At 48.5% G+C, this 27,952-nt stretch overlaps 2 long non-coding RNA genes across 3 annotated transcripts; both read left to right on the top strand.

Moving 5' to 3' along the window:
* Nucleotides 1–3,228: 3,228 nt before the first annotated feature.
* On the top strand, nt 3,229–6,691 carry LOC132671167 (uncharacterized). Its single transcript, XR_009606970.2, has 3 exons — nt 3,229–3,673; nt 5,991–6,183; nt 6,628–6,691. It is a non-coding gene; the product is annotated as an uncharacterized LOC132671167 (long non-coding RNA).
* A 251-nt stretch (nt 6,692–6,942) lies between these two features.
* Nucleotides 6,943–18,266, top strand: LOC132671166 (uncharacterized). 2 transcript variants are annotated; one of them, XR_009606968.3, is made up of 3 exons: nt 6,943–7,067; nt 11,326–14,196; nt 17,378–18,266. It is a non-coding gene; the product is annotated as an uncharacterized LOC132671166 (long non-coding RNA). The 2 variants fall into 2 exon arrangements; XR_009606969.3 differs by having other exon boundaries at nt 13,809–14,196; nt 17,378–18,259.
* Nucleotides 18,267–27,952: the final 9,686 nt, after the last annotated feature.

Raw genomic sequence — 27,952 nt, 5'->3', positions numbered from 1 at the left:
TTCTCTCTCTGCCCCTCCCCTGCTCACACGCACATGCACACACACTCCTTCTCCCTCTCCTCTCTCTCTCTCTCTTTCTCAAGTCAAAGAAACAGACTTAAAACAAAGGTTATTTTGAAGAAAGAGGGCAAGGTGAGAGGTGGTGGGGCTTGTGCTTGCCCTTCTAAATATTAGGACTTATTATGAGCTTATAGGAATTGAGACATATGGTATTGGCACAGAAGTAGACAAAAAGACCAAAGGAACAGAGCCCCAAAATTAAACCCACAGGTATATGGGTATAATTTATGTGGTAAAGGAGGTACTGTCTTGACAGGGTGGGAGACACGCTCCCCCCAAATATGGCACTTTGGCATATTGACTGACCTACGTGGAAGGAATCTGAGCAGCAGTAGTTGCCGGAAGGACTCTCTGACCTTCCCCTGAAGTAGATCATAGACCCTCATGCGACAGGTGCTCTCTGTATACCTGGAGGAAAGGAATATCCTCATCTTCAAAGATGAGGGGGATGCCAAGAGAAATCTGAATGAATAGACCTCACTAAGTTTCCTCCAATTTACTATTCTTGGCTCCTACCCCAATGTCCTATCATGCTTTCCCATGACTTTCTACTCCTCATCGAACCCAGTATAAAAGCACTCAGATTTAAAAAAAAAAAAAAAAAAGCACTCAGCTTTAACTACTCTTCGAGTCTTCATTTCCTTGTGAAGGCTCCTGTGTCATGTAGAATTTATCTGAAATAAAAGTGTATGCTTTTGGGTGGGCCTGGGTGGCTCAGAGGGTTAAGCACCCGACTTTGGCTCAGGTCATGATCTCGCAGCTTGTGAGTTTGAGCCCCACGTCAGACTCTGTGCTGACAGCTCAGAGCCTGGAGCCTGCTTTGGATTCTGTGTCTCCCTCTCTCTGCCCCTCCCTCACTGTGTGCGTGCTCTCTCTCTCTCTCTCTCAAAATAAATAAACATTAAGAAAAAAAGGGTGTTTTTGTTAATCTGTCTTTGCTACAGAGCCCCCGCCAAGAACCTAGAAAGAAAGTACATTCCAGATGAATTAAATGTGAAAAGCGAAATTTGAAAACATTTAGAGGAAAAGCTAGGAGAATACTAACAATGGATTTCTCTTTTTTTAATTTTTTAAAAAAATTTTTATTTAGAGATAGAGAAAGAGCACACGAATGGGGGAGGGAGCAGAGGGAGAAGGAGAGAGAGAGAGAAAGGGAGCAGGTGGGGAATCTTAAGCAGGCTCCACGCTTAGGGCAGAGCCCGACACGGGATTTGATCCCAGAACACTGCATCATGACCTGGGCCAATATCAAGAGTCAGATGCTTTGGGCACCTGAGTGGCTCAGTTGGTTAAGTGTCTGACTTTGACTCAGGTCACGATCTCACAGTTCATGGGTTCCAGCCCTGTGTTGGGCTCTGTGCTGACAGCTCAGAGCCTGGAGCCTGCTTCAGATTCTGTGTCTCCCTCTCTCTCTGCTCCTTCTCTGCTCATGCTCTCTCTCTCTCTCTCAAAAATAAAATAAACATTAAATATATATATATATATATATATATATATATATATATATATATATGTCAGATAATAAACCAACTGAGCCACCCAGGCTCCCCTAACAAAGGATTTCTTAACCGAGACTCGGAAGGCACAAACCATAAATAACAAGACAGACAATTCACTAAAATTAGAAACTTCTGTCCACCAAACCTCATCAACACCAGAAACCAAAGGACAATACAAGCCACAGACTGGGAAAAGCTGGGTACGGTTTGTAAGCAACAAATGATTTGCCTTTAGAATTTACTAAGAACTCCTACAAGTGATTAAAGAAAAGGAAACCCCGAAGAGAAATGGGTAAAGGCTGTGAACAGAGAGAGAGAGTTCACTGTATTTTTTTTTCTAACTTTCCAGTAAGCATGAAATATTTCATGATTTATAAGACCAAAGCTCCAGTCAGTATCAGGTCTCCCAGGCTGGCTGTGCCTCCCTGGATAAGTCACTTCCCCTCTCTGTGCCTCCTTTCTCTCCTTTGTGAAATTGAGGGCTGCATTGGAGGACCTGCCATGTCCCTTTGAGCACCAAAGGTCAGTAACTTTTCCATCCATGAATGGATGAAGTGACACACCCACACCGAGGGCTATTGTTTGGCAATAAAAACGCAGACACCTGCAGAAAAGCTACGATGGGGATAAACCTTGAAGACACCGTGCTGCGTGAAAGCCAGACACAGAGGACCACATGTGGTAGGTTTCCACTTAGATGAGACGTGTGGAAGAAGCCAATCCACGGAGACAGAAGGTAGATCCGTGGTTGCCAGGAGCTGGGGGGAAGGGAGGACCGGAGGGGTGATGGCTAATCGGTGTCGGTTTCTCTTTGGGGTGACGAAGGCGTTCTGGAATTGCAGGGTTAAGTGCACGGGTCTGTGAACGCGCTAAAAGCCCCAGCGTCGTGCACCTCAAGCGGGTGAACTGGAGGGGACGCGAGCTGCGTCCCCACAAAGCCGTGAAAAGTAAAAGGCTCCGTTTTCCAAAAAGAGAAATGTTCGGTGACCCTCTATTCATCCTGAGAGTATGCACCTCACAGCAGCCGTGAACCACAAACCGGGGTCCCAGCTGACCCGAATCCCCAAGCTCGGTTGGCTCTTTAGAGAAGTTGGGGACAGCCCATTAGTAAAACTGGAGGCTGGCGACCAACTTCTGCATCTCCCCAGACGGCCTCTCCCATCACACAGATTGCCGATGTTGGAGAGAGGAAAAGGGATCCCGGGGTCCCGCGGGCAGGGTAATAAAGGGAGCCAGGGAGTGAAGGTCCCATTAGTCAAAGTGCACGAAAGTCCTCCTCTACAAACCGAAGGTAGAGAAAATCAAATCCCGCCCCTCGTGGCTGTCACGGCCACCCGAAAACGAACTAAAATGAAAATGCTGCTGGCAAGTGGGATGCTGGGACGTTTCGCGACTGAGTTGTGGTCCTGGGATGAAAACACAGGAGCTTTGGTTGTCTCCAGCTGTAAAAGTCATTTGGGGCCTAATATCGGTTTTATGGCCTTTTCCCGGGGTGTAATAACTGGAAAGTGCCCGAGGCAGTTCTCTGTGGGAAATCTAGCAGGGCTCCACATAGATCCTCCTGCCTCAACCAGTGACAGCCGGCTAGCAGCGAGGAAACAATTACATTATATCTGCAGTACAGCTCGATACGTCCCCAATAAAAGTTAATGATTACGCGCAGACTTGCAGACATCCGAGAGTCTAGACCGAAGACGCTGGGAGAAATCTTTGCACGTTCACCCTCCGGCCTTCCGCGCAAGTAGAACCTTAACGTCACTTCCACGCCAGCCTCAAGCCGTGCGCCGATCTGCCCCTTTGGGTCACCCGCACCGTCCTGCATTAGAAGGTCACTCTGATAACTTCCTTATTCACCCAGGATGTGTTTATTGAGCACCTGCTGTGCGCCAGGCATGCTGTCCTGGAGCTGCCCTCTGGCGGGAAGGTTAGGGGCCCGGGCGGCAAGCAGGCAAGTGTGCAAAAGAGCCTCTCAGGGCTGTGACAGGGACAGAGGGGCTCGGGAAGGTGCCTCCGAGGAGAGGACATCTGAGCTGAGACCTGGAAGACATGGGAGCAGCCAGGAGAACCGGACAGAAAGTACTCCTGCTGGAAGGAGAAGCCAGGGCCAGAGGCCAGTGAGTGAGGCTCATTTGGGACAGAGCTGGGGTGTTGGACAGGAGGCCCTGAGGGCTTGTGCGGGACGGAGCGACAGATGAGCAGAATGGATGGGGGAGGGGAGAGGGTCAGAGGAGACATGGACCGGGAAACCAGGGAGGAGCCTCCTGCAGGTGTCTGGGCGAGTCAACAGCGGTTCTGAGGGTGATCGTGGTGGAGGATGGAGAGCGGGACGAGGGTTCTGGCCTCGTCGCGGGCGCAGGTTAGAGCCGCCTGGTGCAGGTGGTCTCGGGGGTCTGTGGACACAGGGCCTCCCTGCGTCTCTCTCCACCGAAGGGGCCATGGCTACCCCCACCTGTGTGTCCTACCTGCTTTGTCAGGCTCTCCGGGCTGAGACGCACAGGAGGAGATGCGTTTGACATTAAGCCCAGACTACATAACAGAAACCAATATTTTACGAAAATAGTTATATATGCCTGCTGTATTTTCTATCTTGCTCTATTAAAAAAAATTTTTTTTAATGTTTATTTATTTTTGAGAGAGAGAGAGACAGAGCACAAGCAGGGGAGGGACAGAGAGAAAGGGAGACACAGAATCCGAGGCAGGCTCCAGGCTCCGAGCTGTCAGCACAGAGCCCGACACAGGGCTTGAACTCACAAGCTGCGAGATCATGACCTGAGCTGAAGTCGGATGCTAAACCGACTGAGCCACCCAGGCGCCCCTGCTGTGTTTTTTAAACATTTTTAAAGTTTGTTTATTCATTCTGAGAGAGAGCGAGAGAACGCCAGCAGGGGAGAGGTAGAGAGAGAGGGAGACAGAATCCCAAGCAGGCTCCAAGCTGTCAGTACAAAGCCCAACGTGGGACTCAAACTCATGAACCATGAGATCATGACCCGAGCCGAAATCAAGAGTCGGATGCTTAACCAACTGAGCCACCCAGGCCCCCCACCTATTTTGCTTTTCTTTTTAATGCAGGTTGCAGTGGTACAGTGGCCTGCGATTGGGCACAGCGGTCACGAGAGTATGGCCCTGGATGAGGCCCGTTGTCCCTCCCCTGGCCCTCTTGCCTAGAGGGACACACACCATAGCCTGGCCCGCTGACAGAAGGGTAGACCCTACAAGTTGGCTGGGGACCCTTGGGGCAGAGGATCCCGGGGTCCCAGGAAACCAGAGTACAGCCTGGAAGTGGAGACCAGGCTCCTTGCTCTATGAGGGCGGGTGCAGTCAGACCAAAGTGGGGGCCCCTAAAAGCATGACACCAGCACAGGGCCCCGCCTGGGCTGTGGGGGAAGCAGACATCACCGCTGGGGTATCACCCTCATACCTGCCCACCTCCTCTGCAGGTGTCTGGCTTCTTTTATGATTTGGACTGTGCAGACACTTTCTTGAAAGTTTCAAATAGCTTGGTTCATAACATTCAGAAGTAAAAGCCCAGTTCTGGTAACAAAGAGGAAGGCCGGGTACCCGGGAGTGGTGATCAGTCCTTTATCAGATGCCCAAACAGCTAAAACCCCTGAGCCCCCTAGGACGGCAAGTGGCCCCCACAGCATCCATCTAAGACCCGCCGCTGAAGGGACACCTGTGGCCTTTGAAGTTGTTGTTCCCGCGTCTTCTAGAAGACCATCCAGATACAATTAAAAATGCAATTGCAGGGATGCTTGAGTGGCTCAGCTGGTTAAGCATCTGACCTTTGATTTGGGCTTGGATCATGATCTCATAGTTCCTGGGTCTGAACCCCACGTCGGGCTTTGCACTGACAGTGAGGAGCCTGCTTGGGATTCTCTATGTCCTGCTCTCTCTCTGCCCCTCGCCCACTTGAGCAGGCATATCGTGTTAGGGAAGAGTCCAATTTTGTTCTTGTGCATGTGGATGTCCAGTTTTCCCAACACCGTTGGGAAAAGACTGTCCTTTCCTCCATGGAATGGTCTCGGGACCCTTGTTGAAAATCATTTGACCAGTTAGGTGAGGATTTCTTTCTGGGATATCTATTTCATTTTCCTGTTTTAGATTATTCTATTGGTCTAGAAGTCTTGTCTCTGTGGCAGGACCACCCCGTTTTGATTACTGTAGCTTTGTAGGAAGTTTTGAAATCAGGCAGGGTGAGATTTCCTACTTTGTTTTTTTCCAGCATGGTTCCGGCTGTGCAGAGTCCCTTGCAATTGCATGTGAATTTTTGGGAGGGATTTTCTATTTCTGCAAAAACAGATTGTTAGGATTTTGATAGAGATTGCGTCGATCTTGCAGATGTTATGATTGCTTTTCGGAGAGTTTGCAACTTATCATGTCGAAGCGATCTTTTGTTATGTTCTAACGTGCATTTCCCTCGTTGCTACTAAGGTTGCTGGACCGTTTGTATCGTTTGGATTGCCTGCTACTTCCTTTGCCCACTCGTTCTCCTGGAGTCTGAGGGTCACATACGTAAAGCATATTAGAGTATCAACACTCCCCGTACTTCCATAAAAATCACCAAATATTAGTTGGGCACCGCTTTAGACAAGCTGCTGTGTTGGATGGAGGTCTGCCTGAAGAGGTGAGGAACACCCCACAATCCCCGCCTTCATGGGGCAAGAAGGTAGATGGTAGTGAAAGAGTTACCCAAACCCGTATTTGCAAAATGGGTTGATTGGTGTTTGGGTAAGGACTGGCATGCTGTGAGGGGATCTGATCTGGCCTAGGGCTCCGGAAGGTTCCTCTCAGGAAGTGACATCGGAGTTGCAGTTCTATGAAGGAATAGGAAATAACCACTTGCGGTGGGAGGGGGAGGGGCTGGAGAGATATTAGCAGGTGCAAGGCCCTGAGGCCCAAAGGAGCGGGCAGGCGGGCGTGTCCAGCAACATGAAGGAATGTGTTTTGAGCTGGAATGTGAAGGAAGACCAGTGCAGGGGACTGGGGGGTGGGCACAGAGATTAGAGAGTTCCAGATCAAGGTGAGGCGGTCAGACAGTCGGCCAGCAACTGTTCATTTTCCTTTCTAGACTCTTTGTCCACAGCTATGGATAAGATGGCCATCCAGGGCCTGGACTCCTAGCGTATGGTCTTCTTTTTTTTTTTTTTAATTTTTTTTTTCAACGTTTTTTATTTATTTTTGGGACAGAGAGAGACAGAGCATGAACGGGGGAGGGGCAGAGAGAGAGGGAGACACAGAATCAGAAACAGGCTCCAGGCTCTGAGCCATCAGCCCAGAGCCCGACGCGGGGCTCGAACCCACGGACCGCGAGATCGTGACCTGGCTGAAGTCGGACGCTTAACCGACTGCGCCACCCAGGCGCCCCAGCGTATGGTCTTCTTTAAGGTCTGCCATTTTCTCGGATGAGTTCACCGTTTATCACCCTGGGACGGAGGTTTCCTTGGTTGGTTCTTTCATCCATTCATTTATTCCACAGACATGCACTGAGCACCTGTGATGTGCAGGCGAGTAAGTAAGCTGATCGCAGACGCGGATGAGATTTTGGAAGCGAATGAACGAGCGAAAAGGGAGGAAGTCCCCTGGGCTCGGTGTTGGGAGCTGGCATGGCTGAGCAGCCCACCCTGGGGGTGGCACTAGGGTAGTGACTCAGGCCCTGAAAGTGGGATGGGAGCTTTGTCTTCATCCTCAGGGCAGAGGGAAGTCCGAACTGGTTTTTAGCCAAGAAGTGGCCTCATCGGGCTTGTGGTTGGGAAAGGTCCCTCTGGCTTTGCTGGGGACGTTGAGGCCGGAGCTGCTGAATGGGCCCCAGAGGTCATGGAGGTCATTTCTGCGGTCCAAGTGGGACGTGAGGGCCCACGTGAGAAAGGGTAGAGGCAGTGAACCCCCAGTGATGTGGGTGGATGGCTCCAAGGTGTTCCAGAAGGCCAATCCACAAGACCTGGCAGAGGGTGGGTCAGGGGAGGGGGACCCAAGATGCAGAACCGGAGAATGTGCCAGTTAATGAGAAACGGAAGCGCAGAGGGCACTGCTGTGAGTTCGTGCCCGGGGACACCTGTGCAAAGGGTGAGTTGGGAGAGGCAGAGAATTGGCAAAGTGTGATGGGGGCAGTGTGTGCATTTGAGATATTTCAGGGGTGGAACAAGGTCTTTAGATGCGCCGAACACAGGGGCGAGAGAGAGGGGTGCGGACGGACCCTGGTTTCCAGCTTGGACCACGGGATGGTGCTGTTTCGTGGCAAGTATCTTTCCTCAATCGTCATCGGCCTTTTACGTTCTGGGGGACGGGGTCAGTTCAGCTCACCATGAAATAGTGGTCTGCCTGTACATCTTATTAATGTTAAAGTGAAGTACATCCCGGTCACAGAAACTTGGGGCCATGCTAAAGCCATTTGCTAAAAATAAAGCCCTTGGCATGCTCCGAACATTAGTGCAAGGCCGTGCCTGAACACAGGGTCGAGTTCGTCACCTCCTCTAACATCCGGAGAACCTGAGTTTGTTTGTGATAAGCTCCCTACACCACCGTCTTCCTAAGATCCTTGAATTCCAGGTGTGACTAAGAAATCTGAAGACCGTGTGCTGATACTGTTACCCGAACGCTGTACGCAGCCTGCCGAATCCCTCTTAAACAATCACCAAAACAACCATTTCTCTCGTTCCCAGTACGGCTTGGAGCCACAAAAATTAATTACATCACCTGTAAAATTAGCCCTGTGCTCTGCATCGAAAGGTCAATGTTCAGACTGAGGGATGGTTTAGTGCTTTCAAACACAGGGCTCAGCATATAAATATTTATCACAGGAGGACAGGAACTCATTGTACACGGTGTGTTTACCTTATCAGGCAGTTACCTAGGGCAAAGAGTCCGCTGTCTGCTTCCTGTCCCAATTTCTCTTGCCCAAGACCTTGGGCAATTGTTTATTTGACAGAGTGTTCTGTCCCATTCCCTTTCTTCTGGGAATAAAGGCACAGGATATGCTGAACAAATACATCACCTGGTCCACAAATACCTGGTTTGCAGAGAGGGCAGAGTTCTAGGCGTTTGCTTGAAAGACCCGACATCGGTTATGAAAGCGAAAACTTCGGTGACACCCACAAGAGACCAGGGAACCTTAGTTTCTCCATCCCTGACTTTTGCTTTGTTTTGGTTGGTGTTTCGAAAGCTCCCAGTGGACTCTCTGGAATGCTCAAGCTTTTGATAGTGAAGATGCTGTAACAGAGACAGACAAACAAGGATCACAAGTATGATTTGCGGCAAAAACACAACCTTCTCTTTTCTTGCTGTTTTCTATGTTTATAAAGCAGGAATGTTAGAGAAACATTGGCCAAGCTGGCTTTAATCTGGCCACATATTTGTTTTGGCCACTCTTAGCTTTTATTTCAAAAGTTCTCATACTAACTAGCTCAGGCGATTGTTACATAAGAAAGCCCGGCTGGGCCGCGTGCCAAAAATTCAACTCGGCGTTTTTCCGCCTCCCCATGGTGGTCCCCAGGAATGGGTCCGTGAGCCTGCAGAACAGAAATCTCGGGTTAAACTCAATGAGCTATGCTAGGAGCCTCTGACAACAAACTCTTGTTCAAGTGTTGGTTTTCATATCCCCCAATGTCTAGTTCTCACTAATCAATCATTATACACCTTGTGTGGATTTATTAGAATCTGTTAGCCTTTCCTACCTGCGTAGCTACTAACTCTTGAAGTTTCTAGCGACTTGCACTGTTATGTCTTAATTTGCCTTTAATTTTGCATGTGTTCTAATTTGCATTTAAATTTGCATACATTCTCATTTGCATTTGATTTTGCACATATTCGAATTTGCATTTGATTCGATTGGCCATTTCTCTTCTTTCTGAATTGCCTGCTGTCCTTCGCCTACTTTTTCTGGAGTTTTCTTGGAGTTTTAATGTCGCAAAGATAAAGGATATTAAGAACAACAGCACTTCTGTTAGATAAAATCACCAATTATCCACAGGGCACTGCTCTAGTCCCGGGCATTGTGCAGGGGTTCTTATGCTTGGTCTAAACATACCCCTTTCAGGCTTCATAAGATAATCTTTCTACCTAATTTTCCAAAATTTGGAAAAAAAAATTTATATTAATATCCAGTGACCCCCCCTCGCCCCCCCCCCCCCACAAGGACAAGGATTGGTCTGTCTTGTGTGTTGGTGAATTCTAGCACCTAAATGTGCCTGGACCAAGTAGGCATTTGGTAAATTTGTCCAATAAACAGAAAATCCGTGAAGAAATTATTCTCTGGGGCGCCTGGGTGGCTCAGTCGGTTGAGCCGTCGACTTCAGCTCAGGTCACGATCTCGCGGTCCGTGAGCTCGAGCCCCGCGTCAGGCTCTGTGCTGACAGCTCAGAGCCTGGAGCCTGTTTCAGATTCTGTGTCTCCCTCTCTCTGACCCTCCCCCGTTCATGCTCTGTCTCTCTCTGTCTCAAAAATAAATAAAAGTTAAAAAAAAAAAAGAAATTATTCTCTATTTTTCCTCAGAGCCATTGTCTTTCCAGGCAAAAAAAAAAAAAGATCCTAACCTTCTTATTCTAACCCCAATATCAGCCTCTCTCTCCTTCTCCTGATTATTTTTTAATGGTTCTTCCTCAAGATATTTTCTTGACATGCCATAATTAAAGTGCATCTGGTACCCTCGCTTCTGAGAGTGGTGGGAACATATTCTCAGCTTTGCGGAAATCCTTGATGTATTTTTTGGGCTTCTGGCCACAGCAACCTATTAGCCAGTGTCTTCGTTGGAATGGTTCACTCTAACTCCCTGAAAACTGATATAATAGAGCTTATTACCTTATCATTATAATTTTCCCAGATTTCCCTAATTCATTAGCTTATCCTTGCCCATCCCAAAGTAAGTTTTCGGGGCCACAAAAACCTCGGGGAATAGGGAATGCGTCACGTCTGTAGGATGAACTGAGGAATTTCAGCACGGTCCCTCTTGCTCCAGAACCTCCACGCTCAAGTTCAACTACGCCTGAGTTCCATTATTTATGGAGTGCTGACTCTGTGTCAGGTATTAGGTGAGGCACCAGCAGCGGAGATTGGTGTCTGGGGGCTAAAGATTTCCAGGCATTCTCTTTCAAAAAGTAGGTTCGACTGGGATAGACATCACATTAATCATGGACGCCTGGGTGTGAATCGATTTATGACGTCCCTCAAGTTTACTGAGTCCCAAAGGGGCTGAACCAGGGTTCCCACCCAGGCAGTCTGGTGCCGGAGACCCCAGATGAGTGTTGCCGTCCTGCGTCATTGCGGGGAGGACGCACATGTATTCGCTGCGGTGATCCTGCCGTTCGCTGACGTGTTTGGAATCACCCTCTTGGAATTTGATTAGAAACCGAAGAACTTGGAATCTAACGTTGGCTCTCCTAGCAAGCAGCTAAGATGTGGCAAATGAATCACTTCACTGCTCCAGCCCCCGTTTTCTCACTCGTAAAGTGACCTCAGGCTCGACATCTGACCAGATTCCCTCCAGCTCTAATGATCAGCCGTCCCGTCTGAACCACGGCATTTCCTTCCCTTATAAGCTTGGTTTTTGCGCCCTTTTCTGTAAAATAGGGATATTGGGACTTGCCTGGCCCATCTTTCTGGGTGGCTGGATGCGAATTACATGAATAGCTTTGAAATCACTGAAGAAAACAGTAGGGTACCGTCTTGTTACCGTAGGTCGTCCATTGCCGGCCCACTGCTACTTCCTCTGGCTTGCAGCTCCTTTTGAAGTTCAATTAATATTTTTTAAAATGTTTTATTTATTTTGAGAGAGAGTGAGAGAGAGAGAGAGAGTGGGGGAGGGACGCCCATGTGTGCGTCGAACTCAACAAACATATCATGACCTGAGCTGAAGTCAGACGCTCAACCGACTGAGACACCCAGGCACCCCTAGAATTTTTTTGAACACGTTCTCGGTGCCTGTGTTTTACCGGAACGGAATGTTCTGGAATGTGTGTTAGAGAAAACACAAAACTGACTAAGGAGGGGTGAATTATAATTTAAGTTATAAACAAATGCTCTAATGAAGTTGTTTTTCAGGCTGGTGGATGGCAATGCCCTTCGTGAGTGGGTGAGAATAGGGGAGGGGAGGCCCGAACGGGGGAGGGGATACCTCAAGTTTGCTGATCTGCTATTACTTGGCTCAGTCTTTCCTCTCATTCATCACACTTGGCTCCCAACGACTTGGCTGATCCTAAAAGTCAAGCCCCCTCATCCTCCTCCAAAGAGATGGCTTGAGCCCCTGAGGCAGGTATTTAGGAGAGAGTCTTGCCCCCCAAAAGCATTTCAATCGTGTCCTCTCAAAGGGCGTAATCGCTTGACTAAATCTCCCGCTTCGAAGAGGAAAACACCTTTTGAGTAGTTCTGGTCTGGTTGTAAAAAAGAGCCCACCCCCTTCTCTATAGCCGTCCCCGATGAGCCCAGATTCGAAAAGATCCTGTCGGTACATGTCGTCAAGGTGCTCAGGTTCATTATCAAAGGCTGTTTGCTAATAAATAAATAATAAACGTATTTTCCCACTCCCATTTAATTAGGAACTTTATGAGCTACCCGTGAGCTAAGAGTCTCACGACTAACACAACGTGCAGCCGGGAAGGCAACTCACAGCAGCACATGTGGCCCTTGTAGCCTGTGACACGGTTTTTCTAGTATTCAGGATAATAGAAGCAGTGGTTCATTTTTATATGAAATGCTCTGTAAGGTAAGGTTGGGGGAAACGATTATAAATTCACGTCGAGGATGGCAACAAAAAGACAGAGACAGGGGTGCCCGGGGGGCTCAGTTGGTTAGGCGTCCGGCTTCGGCTCAGGTCACCATCTCACGGTTTGTGAGTTCGAGCCCCGCGTAGGGCTCTGTGCTGACAGCTTGGGGCCTGGAGCCTGCTTTGGATTCTGTGCCTCCCTCTCTCTCTGCCCCTCCCCTGCTCATGCTCTGTCTCTCTCTCTGTCTCCCTCTCTCTCAAAAAGAAACATTAACAAAAATTAAAAAAAAAAAAAAAAGGTAGAGGCAGCCAGTTCACAATGGAACTTGATTGTATCTTGAAACTACCCAATAGCCATTCCTGTCCCAGACCCTCTCTCCTTCTCTGCCTTCTCGCCCCCCTTGGGTGATGTCATCACCCCTGTATCTTTACTTAAACTAAGTGACCCTTAAACTAAATGACTGGTCCCCGGTCCTGCTCATGAGCTTCTGACGAGGTCCTCACTTCCTGTTAGGTCCCCAGGCTGCCAAATGGAACGGGCCCTGACGGAACCCTCGCCTTCACACCCACCCACCCACACCCGCTCTTCCTGGGCTCCTCGGGGCCTGTCGCTGCCTTCCCAGCCCCTCCCACCAGAGCAGCATCAGGCCCCCCGGGGTTGTGTTTCTGGTCACAGCCATTGTGACCACCTAGTGTCACCTGCATCATTGCCTGCCAAGTCTCCCCTGCTCACTCCAGTCTCCTGACCCCTGATCCATTGTCTACACTGCACGCAGGATCATCTTTCACAAATGCAGATTTATTCCTCTCTTTGATATTCCTCCATTTATTATTCCAAAGAGAAACCCAATTTCCTTAACACTTGACGCTTTGGTCTGATTCCTCCTCCCCCTTGAGGGACACTCCCCCCTCCAAGATCCCCCGACCTTGGGACTGAGCTGAGTGCCCATGCGGTGCCCACGCACGCCGTTGCCCTGTAGAGACACGTGTTTAATGATGCATCGAGATGGCCTGTTTACCGCGTGGCTTACCCACACACGCAGGTGCAGTGGAGCATCCGTCTCCCTCTTCCTCCTCAATCAAATTGGACTCCAAGCCTCCATCGTACCCAGGGAAGCAGGAAAGTTCATGACTTTCATTCTCAGGCCTCCTGATGCTTCCCGTCCTGGTCCAGTGCCCTAACCAGAGTGAAATATTAGAGGCAGTCCCATCAGAGGGACACCGTAACTCCGGACACCCTTGCCCCACCCACTCCACTCTTGGCCGTTCCCGGACACTGGCATCCCAGCCCAGACTGGAGTCCTGGTGCCCAAGCCGCCCCCAGGAGGAGTCTCTCCATCCCCGGAGCAGTCTCAGGGACTGTTCCCAACCAAGGACCTCCAAGATCTATCTTCCCAGTGAATTCAGAACACAAGGAGGGGACGGCTTCCGGGGAATTTCTGCCCCATACACCTGCCCTGGGGAAGACTCTTGGAACCAGAGAGGGGAAAATATAAAGAGCCCAACACGGGTCGGTGTCCCTGAAAGTTATTCTGGACTTGCTCCCCTTCACTCAGCAGGGACCTCTAAGACAGGACCATGTCCCTCTCTGGCGGCCTGGCACAGTGCCTGGTAATCAGAAGAAGACAGTGAGGAAGCAAGCATCACTCCAGACCTACAGGATGTGCAAAGATGAAGAGGTCTGATGGGGCCGAGTGTCTTCAAGGATGTGGAGAATCAGGGGCACGGAGACACTGTGGTGGGGTCGTAAGTCAGGTCATCCACTTTGGGGAGCAGATGAAAATACCCAGTAAAGTTAAAAATGCCCATTTCTTTCACCCTGAAATCCTACTTACAGCATAAATCTGGAGAAACGTCTGCTCAGGGGAGTGTGAACACACAGATGTTCATTGCATCATTGTTTATGACAGCAAAGAACCTGGACACCCATTGACAGGTAAGAAGGTAAATAAATTATAAAATATCCTTACGTAGAATAGTGTACTGCTGTGGGCTTCCACACATTTGCTCGTATTCTCCTTAATGGGATTTTGTAAAACTATGTCCCCCCTACCATATATTTCTTTATTGTTTATTTTTTCACCCTTATTATTTTTTTAAATGTTTATTTTTGAGAGAGAGAGAGAGAGAGAGAGAGAGAGAGAGAGAGCATGAGTGGGGGAGGGGCAGAGAGGGAGGGGGAACAGAGGATTTGAAGCAGGCTCCGTGCTGACAGCAGAGACCCCAATGCAGGGCTCAAACTCATGAACCGTGAGATCATGACCTGAGCCGAAGTTGGACACTCAACCTACTGAGCCACGCAGGCACCCCTACAATCCATTTTTAAACACACAAAGTGGGACGCCTGGGTGGCTCAGTTGGTTAAGCATCTGACCCTTGATTTTGGCTCAGGTCGAGCCCCACATTGGGGTCTGTGCTGACAGCATGGAGCCTGCTTGGGATTCTCTCTCTCCCTCTCTCTCTCTGCCCTTCCCCCTGTCTCTCACTCTCAAAATAAACAAATAAACATGAAAAAAAGTTAAAAAAAATTTTAAACACACAAAGAAACTCTTGTGTCATAGATGTCGTTCAATTATTTGGGGTCAATGTAATGAAAGGTTCATAGCAAGTAACTTTAAATATTTTCTACCATGTATTGAGTGACTATCAAAGAAAATCAAATAATGTGTCTGAAAAGGAAGGAACCGAAAAAATGAAAACTGGAAGAATATTTGGATCTACTAGACCTTCAAGAGCCAGCTGGAGATTGTAGCCAGCCTTGAATGGTAATAAACTGAGAAATGGAAATAAACAGTATGGAAAACAAAACATCATGCAGATACGTGACCTTGATAAATGATGTCATAAAAAGAACTCAGTGCTTTTCTTAGCTTTATAAGAAAGAAGTGTTCCTGGTGCTTGGCTGGCTCGGTTGGTAGAACATACGACTCTTGATCTCAGGGTTGTAAGTTCGAGCCCCACATTGGGTGTAAAGATTGCTTAAAAAGAAAGAAAGGTTTCAGCTATTAAAGCCAACATGAATGCAGTGAATGATAAAGTGGTTGAACTTACTTGTAGATAAATCTGCAAAAATGAAGAGAAAGACTTGACAGAAATAAGAAAATGATCTATAACAATTTGGGAAGACTGTATCAATTTCAAGATTGAATATATTAGCCTGTTTACAAAATTGTATGTGAATGTATTTAAGAACAACATATGAAAAATTTTGAAAACCTTTGAGTTATTCCAATTTACTGAATCCTGAAACTTGGCCAACAAGGTTTACAGAACTTCTGGATTGCAGATGAAGGAAAAACATAACAAATTAAGCCAATTAATTAAAATGACATTTCAAGACATTGTCTGTGACTTACTTGATAATAAAGATGTTAAAGTTTTTAAAAGTATCAGGCAGTATAAAAGCAGTTAGAAAAGATTGTGATGTTATTGCTGTTAGGTCAATAGAAGTTAAGAGAGGGTTCAGCATCTTGACCGATATCGTTGACGTTAAGAGAAAATCTCTAGTTATGGGGATCTTGGATAACCTAATAACTACCCACTTAATAGATGATCTTTGGAAACATTTGATGTTGTTAAAAATAATTTTTAGGGGTGCCTGGGTGGCTCAGTCGGTTAAGCGTCCGACTTCGGCTCAGGTCACGATCTCGCGGTCAGTGAGTTCGAGCCCCGCGTCAGGCTCTGTGCTGACTGCTCAGAGCCTGGAGCCCGTTTCAGATTCTGTGTCTCCCTCTCTCTCTGACCCTCCGCCGTTCATGCTCTGTCTCTCTCTGTCTCAAAAATAAATACATGTTAAAAAAAAAAATTAAAAAAATAATAATTTTTAAATGGTAAAATCAGCTTAACTCGGACAACTATTAGATGAATGTGTGTCAAAGATATAACTCATTAACTGATGAAGAAGCCAGTAGGATGTTACAATCCACGCAAAGGAGAATTCAGAGAACACACTATAGAGAAAATCAAGAATGCTGAAATAAATATGCAAGTTGATCCAAAACAGGTCCATATCCCCAGGGGGATAGTCTATCATATCTCCAGTGGATAATATTAATTTGCATTTCTGTGGACAAAGATCAATTATACTACTGCCAGTTTCTGTAACACACAGAGCTGTGAAGTAGCTCAAAACCAAAGGTGCATACTATGTCCATCGACAGATGAATGGATAAAGAAGATGTGGTATATCTATACAATGGAGTACTACTCGGCAATCAAAAAGAGTGACACCTTGCCATTTGCAACTACGTGGATGGAACTAGAGGGTATTATGCTAAGCGACATTAGTCAGAGAAAGACAAACATCAGATGACTTCACTCATATGAGGACTTTAAGATTCAAAACAGATGAACATAAGGGAAGGAAAGCAAAAATAATATAAAAACAGGGAGGGGGACAAAACAGAAGAGACTCTTAAATACAGAGAACAAACTGGAGGGGTTGTGGGCAGGAGGATGGGCTAAATGGGCAAAGGGCATTAAGGAAGACACTTGTGGGGAGGAGCACTGGGTGTTATATGTGGGGGATGAATCACTGGAATTTACTCCTGAAATCATTATTGCACTACATGATAACTAACTTGGGTGTAAATTTAAAAACAAAAAATAAAAAAATTTAAAAAACCCAAAAGTGCATATAAGCCAGAAGGACTGGAGACACCCAGGGTTCTCTTCTTCCCCTTTTCCGATTTCTCACCACTTTTCCTGACAATGCCATCCCCATGTCCAATGACAGCTCAGACCTGCTGGTGGTGTCATATGGCTAGTGACAGCCACACCTAAGAAACAAACAAAAATTACATCTGCAATTTCCAAATGTCAACCAATGCTTTAGAGATTACTGGACCGAATAGATGAATGATGTATGTTACAACTTACCACTTTGTGATCATTCTATAAAAATATATATATTTGAGATTTAAAAGGCACATTTTAAATGTTTCTATATTTCCATCAAGTGTTATATATAATATATATACTATAGTATATGAGTTTTATGTCGTGATTTGTGTACTTATGTATTTCTATTATTATTTGTATATATATTATTAACATGTTATTATACGTTTCTATTACTATGACATTGCCAAATCTTTTGATATGCCTCCTGCATCAACACACACAGATACACACATTCACGGATGTAAGAACCAGAGACAACGCAGAGAGAAACGCCAGAGATCGGGAAGGCTTCCACATTCCGGCAGATTGTCACGAAACGTGGCTCTCACTTCTGAGCACAGAGGTGTGTGTTGAGATGAAATCTATAAATCACGGACAACGTGGTCAGTCTCCATGGAGACTTGTTCCACCCCCAGCCTCCCCGCCCCCCCGTCAGTGGCACCTCCATTTTACCCAGTGGTTCAAGTCCGAAACCCAAGTGTCATCTTGGATTCTTGTCTTTCTCACACTCCACAACCAATCTGTCGAAAACCTCTGTCATTTCTACTGCCAAAATATATTCCCCTCCCTTCCCTTCTTCGGAATATGACACTTCTCTCCATCTCCGTCCCACTGCCCACATCCGGCCTCCCTCCTGGGCAGCTGACAGCCTCTGCTCCCTTGCTCTCCCCACCGTCACCCCCTCCCTGCCCTGCAGCCAAGGCGATCCTTAAAACAGCAAATCGGAGGTCATCATTCCCCTGCTTATACCCGTCAGTGGTTCCCCCTCCACCGAGAATATGCTAACTGCCCTCCCTTCACCAATAAAACTAAAAAATCTGGGCCACTTCTGTTTCATATCCATTTAAAACGATAAACCTTCTCCCCTACCCCAGCCCAGCCCTTCCCTGATCTATCTTTCCATGTTACTTATCACATTACGCACCATATGATGCTATATAATATTAGACATAGTATCTTTCTATATATTATATTCTTTAGGTAGTTTATTGTTGGTCTTCCCTTGCAATAAAGTATAAGCTTCATAGGACCGGAATATTTGAGGGGTTTATTCTATGCAAGTACTTAAAAAGTGCCTGGTGAGTGGCAGGAGTGCAATAAATACACGTGAATGAATGAATGAATGAATGGGTCTCCTCACTTACCAGATTTTTCCCTGGGCTAACAGGTTAGCCTGCCACATCTCATGGATGCCGGCAGAAGACGTGGGCCTCTCTGGGCCAGAGACCAGGACGTTAGTGCCCCCAGCACGGCCCGCAGCCCAGGCTTCACATTTGCATGGGTTTCCATTGCTCCCCAAACCACACGTCGGTGGCACCCAGCAATCCAGGCCGATGCTGCCCCCTCGGTGGGCTTGTGTCACAGGTGAGGAAGCCTGAGTTCAGGGAGCCCGGATCTGTTCTAACGGACACACGGGCACCTGGTGTCCTCCTTCTGCCCCGAACGGGACATCATCTTTCTTTGCTGGACAGTCAGCCGCCCTGCCCTTTGCTCCGGAGGGAGGCTCTGCCTCTATCTTCTGAGACTGTTGACTAAACAAACATCTTTGAAAAGAGAATCCAGGGCACAGGCCGCCAGTGCCCCCCACCCCCGCCCGTTCCCAAGGTGCGCAGAAATGCAAGACATCGTGGAAAAGGTCTCCCAGCTACCCCTGCCGCTGTCCCATCATCCAGGTTCTCTCGGCCTCTGTAGCACGAATCGCCTGACAATGACCTTCCTCATTTACGTGTTTGTAAATGAGCACCCACGCCCATGTCCTGCCTCCCCTAGAGAATACCTTCTTCACGAGCAGGGAACTTCTCTGTATCACCTGGACCCCTCGCCTGCAGAGAGCTCTCAGGCAGCTGAGACACAGCACGTGCACGCAGGTCAGTATTTCAAGGGGGAAACGCAAACCGAACAAGATACTCTCAGATCAGGAAGGTAGGAGCCATGACAGAGGGACCGGTGAGGATGAGGACAGGGCACCGATGGAGAGAATGGCCCCAAAGAGGAAGGGGCACCTGCTGAGGGAAAGACTGGAGGCAGGGGAGCAGCTGGGAGGCCGCTGTGTGGACAAAGCCAAGAGGAGGAAGAGGAGAACGGAAGGTAACCTAGATTATGGAGTGTTGACATCTGAGAACAGCCAGAGGCTGAGACGGGAATAGGGGAGGATGATCAGGTTTAGAGGAAAGGCAGGAGCTTGGTAAGTTTCCAGAAAGTAAGCGGGTGTGCTGCCAGCAGCAGGCAGGGGGTGGGGGACCAGGCCACACCTGGGCAGGTGACGAGCTGGTTTCAACACCAGGCACTTCTGTCCAGTGAGTAACCAGTCACTTCAGCTGCACCAGCTCGTTCGGTCCTCCCCTGGTCAAGAGCGTGGAGACCAAGGGCATGCAGGAGATTGTCTCTTCTCCTGCCCGTTCGGGAGTCTAAGGTCATTGACTGCTTCTGGGGCCATCGCTCCAGGACAAGGTTCTGAGGACCATGCCTGGCAAGGAGAACTTGGCTGGCCAGCGAGGCAGGGACAAGACATTTGTGGCCTTTGGGATACAGTGATCATGCTGGTTCACTGCCGTGAGTGGCACCCTCGTTCCAGGCAGGTTCCCCATCATCCCTGGGAAGAAGTGTCACTAGGCAACAAGATAAGCAGGTGTCACGCTGCTCCCTGAAAGGTGGCAGGGCACAGGGCATTGCGGCGTGCTGGTGTATCTGATCCACGTTCCGGAAGGAGGGTCATCGTCTCTGTCCTTGCCCCAAAGGTGGCTGCCAGTAGCCAGTATTCACCACTACTCCATTTTGGCCAGGGGAGACCTGGGACCCTAGCAATTCAGCTAAAGCCACCTTCCTTGAGCCCACGAGCATGTAACCTCTGACCCACTCACCCAAGAATCTATGCAGAGACCCAAGCTCCTGCAATACTGTGTCATCTTGCCTGCATAGAGTGTTTCATACAAGCAACCTCAACCCACTCCCAAAAAGCTTGCTCATTTTTAAGAGATCAATTGCGGTGTGTGGGTCTTATTTTGAAAATCCTGCTTCGGGCACCTGGATGGCTCAGTCAGTTAAAGCATCCAACGTTGACTCGGGTCATGATCTCACGGTTCGTGGGTTCGGGACCCACGTCGGGCTCTGTGCTGACAGCTCGGAGCCCGGAGCCTGCTTCGGATTCTGTGTCTCCCTCTCTCTCTGCCCCTCCCGCATTCATGTTCTGTCTCTCTCTTTCTCTCTCAAAAGTAAATAATCATTAAAAATTAAAAAGAAAGAAAGAAAGAAAGAAAGAAAGACCCCGTTTCAAAGGAACCAATGGTAAAATTTGAGCCCTGATAATCAGGGATTCTGGTTAATTATTTGGTGTGATAATGCAGTAATTTTCTTCTAAAAAAAAAAAAAGGTCTTTATCCTTTAGACGTACACCCTGAAAAATTCACTGTTGACATAACACCCAGGGGTTGCATCACACAAAGGCAGGGAAAGGATTGAGCATTGTTGAAGTTGCATGATGGGCACGTGGGGATCCTGACGCTTATTTTTATATGTGCTTGAAAATTTTCATAATAAAACATTTCCCGACTGTTTCCACAGATCTTAAAACAAATGGGCACTGTGCTTTCTCTACGTTCACGCTTAGTTCCCATCGGCCGATCTCACTGAATCGTGGTCAGAGTGTTTCTGTTCTGTGCCCTCCCCCCAAGGATGCTTTTTGGGGGTTCCGTTGCTACGCGCTGGCTTTGCCCACTTCTTTAATCTGCCAGTAACTTTTCTTCTCTAGTGAGAATATTCTTCTCGAATTGCCCCCAGCTAATCAGAGAAAAGACATCAATTTTCCATTCTATCCTTTCTGGACTTCCTTAACTCTTTTTTTCAACATGAGGAAGAAGAGAAAAATGGGAAGAATTATAGTGTGTCGCCACACAAAATGGGGAAGGTCTATGTGCCGGCTTTTCTAGTCACAAGGGAGGGATTTTCCACTTTATTCTTTAAAAAAAAAAAGGCAGCCTGTCTCTCTTCGAACAAACATTATCCGCTGCTCAGTACTGCTCAAGATTTACATCCATTGGGTCCTCTGATTTGTTCCCCGGAAACTTTATCTATTGTCTCAGATAGAAGCTATTTTAGAAGCCAGAGCCCTTCGGACTCCTAAAGGAGCTTGGATGCTTCTGGGACAACCCTCTTTAAAAAGATACAAGCAGGAAATTTAACAGATTGATTGGTCTTTATGACAATCTCTAAAACTATTAACATTTTAAAACTCTTCCCAGGAATCAAACAAGACAGTGACTACTTGCCCTGGGCAAATGCAGATTGAAGGTACCCGTGATGATATATGTGTTTCTCTGGGGACGGCTGGGCAGGTGACAGTCGTGTGGTGTCGGTACAGTGACATCAACACAGAGCCTGCATTTGAAATTTTGTTTCCCACTCTCCCTTGAGAACATTTTTTGGTTTCTTCACAGGGTCTGAAGAGCGGCGATTGGAAAACGTTTGACATACAATCGTTCACAAATACTTTGCTTATTTCAAGGAAGAGGGGGAATATTCAGAGATCAAACATTAGAAATGTTACAAATGCAGGTGTGGGGACTGTCCGAATCACATAACAGGAGCCAATGTTCCCAGACTCCTAACCTCAAAACCCAGACAAAATATTCAGTGCAGTAGAAATGTCTCCCCTGGGACTATTATTACCCTTTGCATTCTGGAGGGCAAGTGGGACAGGAATAAATCTGTCCCTTTTCCTTTTCAGCGACTGAATGTTGCTTCTGTTGGCCGCGGCTGCTTTCACCGCGCTCCCCAGGCTCCTCACAGAGAGGGGGTGTGTGGGGCTTCACGAGCGAGGATCGAGGGGCACCATGGAGACGGTCCGCCATAAAAGTGTCTTCTCGCATTTTCAAGGTAAACAAATGTTAGTGCCACCAGGAAATAGACCACATGAAAAGAAACGTGGGGAATCTGGAAGAGCTGCCCAGGCCGTAATTCTTCTCATTTCCCAAGTTCATTACCCTCATTAACTCAAGTCAATGGGACAGAACAAAAGCCTTCTCAAAAGCCCCATAAACGTGAGGCATACATATTTTAAATCTACAGCTATAAAAGAATGTAGCTGATTTTCTTCTTGTTCACAGCGCGTTTCCAGTTTTCCTCTTATGAGAAGTGTGCCTTGTAATATAGTCCTCGGATCCTATGTTACAAAGTACTATTCATCTTGAACTCATTGATGGGGTGGGGGGGGGGTCGGAAGGCAAACAGCTGTAACCCCAACTTTCCCAGTTTAGACCGTAGGAGGTAGCAGGTGTCACAGGTAACCTGCTGAGAAGCGTGGGTGTCTGTAGGTAGAAGGTTAAACCCCATGAAAGTGCGAGGGTCCCCACCTCTTTGAAATTTCTGGGTGTCTGGTGGTCTGGGTGGGGTATGCCGCCCCCCCCTCCACAAAGTGAAGGGACAGCTGCTGCACTTTGGGTCCCCTGCTATCCGGTATAAAAGAGGCACATGCTTGGGTTTTAATTTTTTGGTTTTTTTACCGTTTATTCAGTTTTGAGAGAGAGAGAGAGCGTGAGCAGGGGAGGGGCAGAGAGAGAGACACAGAATCCGAAGCAGGATCCAGGCTCTGAGCTGTCACCACAGAGCCCGGCGCGGGGCTCGAACCCACGAACCGTGAGATCGTGACCTGAGCCAAAGTCGGACGCTTAACAGACTGAGCCACCGAGGCGCCCCACATGCTTGGGTTTTAGAGGTCACCTGTGGCACATTTGGATGACCTGTTCTTGCTGATTGACTGAGTGATTCAAAAAGCCACCAGCTTGGGGAGCGAGAGAAGGCAGTTCAGCAGGGACAGGCTATAGACAGTTCAGTGGCTCTGACCCTCAGAGCTCATGGCCTAGCCTCATACCATTGGAAGTCTCTGGTCTTACCATGCACACCAGTCCCAGGAAGCACTCGCTTCTAGGATGCTGTGACGGCTAATTTTATGTGTCAACTTGAATGGGCCATGGTGTGCCTAGATATTTGGTGAAACATCATTCTGGGTGTGTCTGGATGAGACTAGCACCGAAATCAGCAGACTGAGTGAAGAAGAGTGCCCTCCCCGGCATGGGTGGGTCCTGTCCAATCATTTGAAGTCCTGAAGGGAACAGAAAGGCTGAGTCTCATGAGTAAGAAGGGGACGCTTCTCCTGCCTGACGACCTTGACCGAAGACATAGGTCTTTTTCCTGCCTTTGGACTCAAGCTGAAGCATTGGCTTTTCCTGGGTCTCTTGCTTGCCAGCTGACCTCTTGGGACTTCGCAGCCTCCATAGTCACATGAGCCAATGCCTTGTAATCAGATGAGATGGATGGGGGAAGGGGGGAGAGGCTGTACATGTATTGGTTCTGTCTCTGGAGGTTGTGACTAATACAGGTGCAGGAATGATCCTGTGAAGCTGAGGCTTGGTGAGGTGAGGGTCAAGGGCTTACAAAGGGAGGGCTCTCTGTCCTTCAGTGGGTAAGGCGTCCAACCCCCATCCAGATGTCCACACCTGATGCTTTTCTCCTTGTGGCTGAAATATGCATGTCCAGGGACCCGAGGTGGATGGTGGGAAGTCATGCCTCATCTGATGGCACCCAGAGTTTTCTTCCTGTCCCCTCTGGAGCCGTGGCTCTGCTGATTCAGGGGTTTTAGCTTCCAGACACAGTAATGGTTCTCCCCTGAGACTCTGCCATGTTATTTTTGGTATCTTTTTTTTTTTTTAAATGTTGATTCATTTTTCAGAGAGCATGCAAGCAGCAGAGGGGCAGAGAGAGAGAGGGAGACACTGAATCCCAAGCAGGCTCCAGGCTCTGAGCCATCAGCATAGAGCCCGATGCGGGGCTCGAACTCACGAACCGTGGGATCGTGACCTGAGCGGAAATCAGACGCTCAACCAACTGAGCCACCCAGGCGCCCCCAGGTTATATCTGACATCCGATGAACAGATTTCCCCCCTCCCGAGGGGGACAGGTTCTAATATTGGCTGAAATGATCGATCCTCCTGAGGGGAAACAGGTTGCTGTTGCATGGTGGCCCTGAGTCTGCAAAGCTGAGGGGCCTCCTAGTCCTGCCCTGCCAGAGGCAAAGGCTGATGGGGGGCGGGGGGCGCCCACAGCCCTGCAGAGGACAGCCCCCACACTCCTGCCACCGGAGGCCCCACTGCCTCCCACCATCACATCACATCAACAGGCACCCATCCCGCATCATGTATACTCACTATTACATTTCTGAAGAGCGTTTCACCATGTCGCTTTTGGCATCATCCTTCATTTGATGTCCCGTCGCCTCCGTCTCTTTTTTGTGACCAATATTCCTTTCGAATCTCAATCATGTCCAAAGACGCTTGGAAGGTTTGTAGGCTCAAAGCATTGTGTGCCTGGAGGGCCTAGTGGAAGAAATACCTTGGTCCATCTAGAAGGACGACATGACCGCAGGATCAGATCTGCCACCGTGAAGGTCTGAGTCACCTCACCCATCTCGGACCGGGGATCCAGCGAAAGGTGCCTGTGAAAGGAAGAACAGGAGTGTAGATGTGCACATATGTGAGTGTGTGCTGGTCTGTGATTAGTTGACCTCTTTTTCTCTTTACTTCACGATTACATGCGGTATGTGTTTTAGTGGCCACATTTGCCTTTTACAGTTTGCATTACACCCATGTGAGATCGTGGTAGAACCAGAGGAAGAGCAGGACTTTCCTCCAGACCCTGAGCCTGAAGCTGGAGGCGTTTGTGTTTGAGTTATTGGGTGCTGGATGCTTTTCATTTGCGTATCTGGTAGCTGTGTTCTATTCCAGGCGCTTCTGGAATTATTTGTACATAAAGCAGAATGTTTGGGTGTTGAGCAGTCAGGGAGGGGACTGGAAGGCTTATCTGTCATCGCTGCTGTCCTGACCTCCATTCCTCCCCCTGCCGAAACAGCACGCCAGTATTGGTTGGGAACTTAGCCCTCTCCTATCGGAGACATTCTTGAAAAGAACTGTCAAGTGAAATGTTCCTCCTTCCCCTGCCAAGGGCTGGGTGCATGACATAAGTCAGATCGGTCAAATGATCTCTCCCTGAAATTGGAATCCTTAGCAGAATTACGCCAAAGCTACAAATGGCCAGAGCTGTGTTATCCCAGAGGGAACAGCCTGATGAAATGGGCACTTTGTTCCTCTCTCGTTCTGAGTCTGTTCTGCGCCTCTCATTTTGATCCTGTGAGCTCCTCCGTATCCTTCTAATAAATCCCGTCGTAACGTAAACTGGCCAGAGCCATTGTCTCTGCAGTAGAACTCGCTCCCTGGGAGGATGTGCGGTGAGGACAGGAGAGAAGCAGGGGAGACAGGAGCAGGGAGCAGCGAGGGACAGCCCGGAGGCTGGAAGAAGATGCGGAGGGTCCAGGATGGAGCCGAGGGAGGGACGACGGCCAGTGGGAGACTCTGGGCTATGGGGTCAGAACCCGCTGGAAGGCCAAGGACTGATATGTGCCCACTGCATTTACTGCATTTACTGATGGTTTCAGTAGATGACAGTGGGCAACGCTTGCTTGCCATGGGCTGAGAGGTCCGGAAGTGAGGGTAGACAATATCTTGGTCAAGATATAGGTTGGGCTTTTTCATATGGATCGCAGGGGCTCTAAGCAGACAGGAGGTGTAATTCTCCCCCATGGGAAGCCCAGAGTGGGTTAGGTGGGTGACTGTTCCATGAGGCCATCCTCTGACCAAGCTCCTCTTACAAGTTGCTCTGCCGTCCCCAGGGCTCTGTTTATGTCCATCTAACCAAAGTCAGGTCATACCCTCATATCCAACTTCCAGTCTTCAAGAAGGAGAGAGGGGAGGCCCAGGCCAAGCCACTTCCTTGAGAGGCACACCCCAGGAGCTGCCTACACCCCCCCTTCAGACCCACAGGCTGGAACTCAGTGGCGTGGCCACCTCTGCTAGAGGGAGAGACTGGCCATAGGGTCACCAGCCTGCGGCCAGTCCAGCCTGGGAGGGGAGGCTTATTTCCAAAAGAAAACCTGGAAATGGACAATAAGGAGCCAGTAGAAATCACTGCTGTATAGACAGCTGTGGCAGGCAGTCTGGCTGTGAAGGAAAGAGATTGGGACGGGACGTAGCTGGAGGGGGGCGGGGACTGAGTCCCACCCAGTCCCACGGGGACAGTAGAGAGAGATGTTGATGGTACAAGGAAAGGGGATGATAAGAGAGGGAGAGCTCGAAGAAGGAGGGGACACAGGTCAGTGCACAGATGGAGAAATTGGCCTTGGATAGGACCATGGAAAGGGTAAAAGGTGAAAAAAAAAAAAAAAAAAGAAAGGAGGGAAGGATAAGAGAAAATACAAAGGGATTTGTGGGATCGATGGCTGGTACAGAGAGCATGCTGGCTGCCATTTTCTGTGTAAAATAGGAAACCAAGTCTCCTGCTACAATTGAGTGGGAAGGAGGGCAGCTGGGTGTTTGAGAGACAGGGAGACAGAAATAGTCCTTGCTGGGAGGGCCGACCAGGTGAACTTGGTGCGATCGCTTGGCAGGACAGAGAGTGTAGGTGAAATTGATGAGTGGAACCCCAATCTTGGTGGCTGGGGGATTTCTCCGACAGGGGTGCTAGGCAAATCAGGTACAGGTTTCCAGAAAGCAGATAATGGGGCTTCTCCGGTCCAAGTTCACATGGAGGAAAGACATGAGGACGCCTTCATTCAAATGATCACATACTCATTTTAATGAGTCTTCTAGAACGTGGCACAGAAAAGCACGCTGTTTTTTCAGTCCTAGACCTAGGCAAAAGGACCAGTGAGAATCAACACTTCCAGAAAGTTAACCTTCCATTTGTTATTACTCAGACCCTTGAAACGGATGCACACATCTTCCGAACGACAGGCATCATCCGTTAGTGTGACAAAAAGAGACAGTCTTCGTTGCGTTCAGAAAGTTGTTGAGAGATGAGCAATACCCAGCTTGCCGGCCGCCCCTGCGGCGTGGGGCACACAGGAAGGATGTGACTGCCTGTCCTGGGTCACCGGTAATTGGTGAGCGTCACGGGGAAAGAGTTTTATGGGCCCTAATAGTTTTCTGTAAATGAAAACTGCTCCTCCTCGCCAGGCAATTGAGTTATAACTGAGTTAATCCAGGAAAATCTTATTCGTATGAACTATGACACACATGAGTCAATGAGCAAGTGTCACCCAGAGACTTAATGAGGCACTGGTGCCCTTTCTGTTCTAGGATGGTCACTTCCAGGGGTGTTTTGAGGTTGGTTGTGCTGTTTTGACCATCTCCGGATGAAGGTAACTGCTCAAGGAAGGGGGAGGCAACGGGTTCTTCCATAGGTTGCTCTCCTCTCTGACCTCACCAAGTCCAAAAGCTGCAGGCTCAATGCAGCCCGAGGATTTTCACTTTCCCCTGTGAGCATCTCATTTACTCATCCGGTTTCCATGAGAGACTGAGTTCTTGAGAAGTGATCATTACAGTAATAATAATAACAGTGATGACATTTTTCCTCTAAGTGATGTTCCCAGTCGGGGCTTCTGTGATTTTCCACGGGGACACTAGTCAGGGAGAAGGAAAATTCCCACCTGCTATTAAATGTATTCCGGAGTCCACGTATGCTCCCGAATTCAAGCCCGTGCTGTGTAGGTGGGAGTTCTTCCTCGAAAGGCTCAGAACAGCAAGAACATTGTCTTGTGCAATATGGTAGGACGCAAACCGTCAAAGTGTCAACCAAGAGGGACAATGATCCTCTGCGAGCCCCCAGAGAAGCTGGTACACCGGGGGCCCCTGGGCGGGTAACCCACGGGTCTTACCAAGCTCCCGGCTTCCCCTTATTCTCAGTGGGCCATTTG

The sequence above is a fragment of the Panthera onca genome, chromosome C1, assembly GCF_046562875.1.
Source record: "Panthera onca isolate mPanOnc1 chromosome C1, mPanOnc1 haplotype 2, whole genome shotgun sequence".
In the NCBI taxonomy this organism is placed as follows: Eukaryota; Metazoa; Chordata; class Mammalia; order Carnivora; family Felidae; genus Panthera; species Panthera onca.
This window is presented reverse-complemented; position numbering and strand designations above follow the sequence as displayed.